This window comes from Mytilus galloprovincialis, chromosome 7, assembly GCF_965363235.1.
Source record: "Mytilus galloprovincialis chromosome 7, xbMytGall1.hap1.1, whole genome shotgun sequence".
In the NCBI taxonomy this organism is placed as follows: Eukaryota; Metazoa; Mollusca; class Bivalvia; order Mytilida; family Mytilidae; genus Mytilus; species Mytilus galloprovincialis.
In genome coordinates, this window is record NC_134844.1 from 69,261,103 (window position 1) to 69,264,037 (window position 2,935).

Sequence of the window (2,935 nt, forward strand, 5' to 3'; positions counted from 1 at the left end):
TATCGTCGAACAGGGTTATGCTGTACTGTTTGAAGAATCTAAAGAAAACGAACTAGAAGCACAACAAAGGCTAGCGGATTCGTTTGAACTTATCAAGGCTGAAAAGAACAGTTCTATTGAAAAAAGAAAAGATTTGCTTTCCCTTGCCTTGAAATATACGGTAAATGCACAACGGCTTTTGTGTCTTGCGATCAACTGTAAAAGTGACGATACCATTGCCGAGGAAATCAAGCATTGAAATGTTTCAAAAAGGGATACAGTATCTTAGAAATACATCGTATTCTATGGAAAATATGTATGTATGGACTTACTATTATGCAATGGCTTGCAATAGAATGCCTTACAATGACAACGATATAGGTATTCAAGCGGTTTATTTGTTCTGGTCAGTTATTTCGAATCTACCAAAAGATGACGAAAGATTTTCCATTTATAGAGCCCGTTCATACGCCTATATTGGCCATAAAATAATTACACGGAATGAAGCCTTCAATGCTTCTTTGTCAACCAGTTCCTTAACCAGTGATGCACAATTCCTCGCTCTCCTAAAGGCTCCTCTTTCTGCTTTTGAACTTGCGATCGCTGAGCTACCATACGATGAGGTTATTCTAAATCGTAAAGGCATAAGCTTGTGGTCGTTGTTTAAGTTTGGATCTGCTAAAACAGAAGATGAAAAACTTCACTATTTGGAACAAGCCGAGGAAACGCTATCATTGTCCATATCACAGAACCCACGTATGCATTTGCTTGCTTTTTCAACAAGAATGAAGGTCTATATGGACTTATCCACTTTGAAAGTTTTTTCTGAAGAAAGAAGGAAAGCCTTCTTACGCAAGGCTATGCATGACGGAAAACATTCTATTAAGTATAATATGAGCCCTCGCGATGTCTGCACAGTAGCTGACGTATGTCAAAAACTTGCTAAATTTCCAAACTTTTACAGGTATGGACCTGACGCCGTTTCAAACAGCGAATATTTAAATGAAGCACTAGATTACCTAAATCAATGTATAAGCGCAAAAGGACAAACTTATTTCACAGCGTTCGCAATTGGAAAAGTTTATTTTGATCTGGCAGAATATCGGTTGGCTACAGAATGGCTGAAAAGAGCATTCATGTTCTCAGATCAAACGCGTGGTTTTGAAAATGTCAAATTATTATGCATATCAGTACTGAAACTTGGTGATACATCATGTATAAATAGTGAGCTTATCCATGTCTTAACATTTATAGCTAACAGAATGAATGATTTAGAATTTCTTAAAAATTTAGTACCAAAAGGTCTTTGGAACGACTATCTTGGAAAGCTTTGGGAATTCATTAAGTTTTTAGAAACATTCCACCTTACAGCTGATCAAGTTAGAATCGCAGAGTATTTGAAAAACATCTTAGTTAAGAAAGATTTCTTAACAGCACGACGGTTAAGAATATGCCAGTTCCAACCATCAAACAGATACGGATTAGAATATGATTTAAATGCAACAAACTTGCTTCGAGCAGATATTGGATATGCAGGTGTTTCACAAAATTGTAGATATGATTATTTTATCATCGTGAATGAAGCAAATTCAGGTTGGATTCAATGCTTCTTACAGCATGAGCTTGGCATACAAATGATCGATGATGATATTACACTTACAGGTAGTAATACAATAAACATCAGTGTAATCTTGTAAAGATATATAATTTATAAAATTTCAGTAACCTTTAAACAATGTTAAAATAACTAACTTAGACTATCTGATCTTGAATTTCGCGTAATGATCAATTGGACCATACAAACATATTCATAATCATTGTGTTTTGTAATTCTCAACAATGGTCGTTTTTGTAGGACAATGGTTTCTAATTAATTAAAGCAAAATACATAAAATCGATCGCAATGCAATAATTTTCGAAATTAGAGAATTTTGTTAAATATTTGTTCTTTTCAGGTTGGCCTGGTGCTATTGATTACGACTCCTGTTCGTCGTTATTGGAGACAACTATTGAGGGTATCAAAGAATGTAGGAAGAGTATACTTGTTTTATCTAAAGACTTTCTAAAGAGAGAATGGTGCGTACTAAAAACAATAATAACACAAGCACTGAAGAGAAGATCGGACTTCCTACGAATTATCCTGCTAGAAAATTGTGATATTCCACCAGAAATAGACTGCAAACGTTTATCGTTCTTTGATTTCACACATGACAAAAATATTCCAATAGAAATTCAACATTTGAAGTTGGCTTTACTGGAAAATTGAAATATTTCTAAATACAACAAAGGAAATCTGACAACCAAACATACTCTGAAGCGTATTTTCCGATGTATACCTATATATATATATATTCACATACTAATCGGAATAATGTATTTGCAAAATTAAAAACAATGTATATTTGTTTTAAAGAAATTAAAAAGTTGGTGTAACATTATTTGATTCTTTGTAGGGAACGCACGATATTTCTGCAAGCTAACACTTAACAATATGACAATATAGCGGTGTACAGAAATAAGATCAATCGTTGTAGGTGTCAATGAGACAACTCTCTATCAAAGTCTCAATGTGTGAAAAAGAAAATTATTATAGACATAATGTGTAAAAGGTAAAAAATTATACAGTAGCATAGTCATTACATATAATATTTATATTTGAAGTACGACTTTCAACGCTGAGCTTAGGCTCACACCGTTTAAGCAAGCTATCAAGGGAATCATCCGGCCTCGTGTAAAAAATACAAACAGGTAACTAAACGAACTTATCTAAATAAAAAATGAGAAACGAGAAACACTTATGGACTACATAAAAAGTAACGATAATCAATAAACAACAGTGACCTTGGTTAATTTTATTTTGTAAAGGCGATCAAATTTTTGACGTTTATGTGACGTCTTAAAAACAGAAATGTTGTACAATTCATTGCTATATCCTAATTGTATGCATTTGCAAAAC

General features: G+C 33.6%; 1 long non-coding RNA gene across 1 annotated transcript; it reads left to right on the plus strand.

Annotated features, from left to right (window-relative positions):
- The first annotated feature begins 244 nt into the window (after positions 1-244).
- LOC143083554 (uncharacterized) lies at positions 245-2,615 on the plus strand. Its single transcript, XR_012980777.1, has 2 exons — positions 245-1,641; positions 1,935-2,615. It is a non-coding gene; the product is annotated as an uncharacterized LOC143083554 (long non-coding RNA).
- Positions 2,616-2,935: the final 320 nt, after the last annotated feature.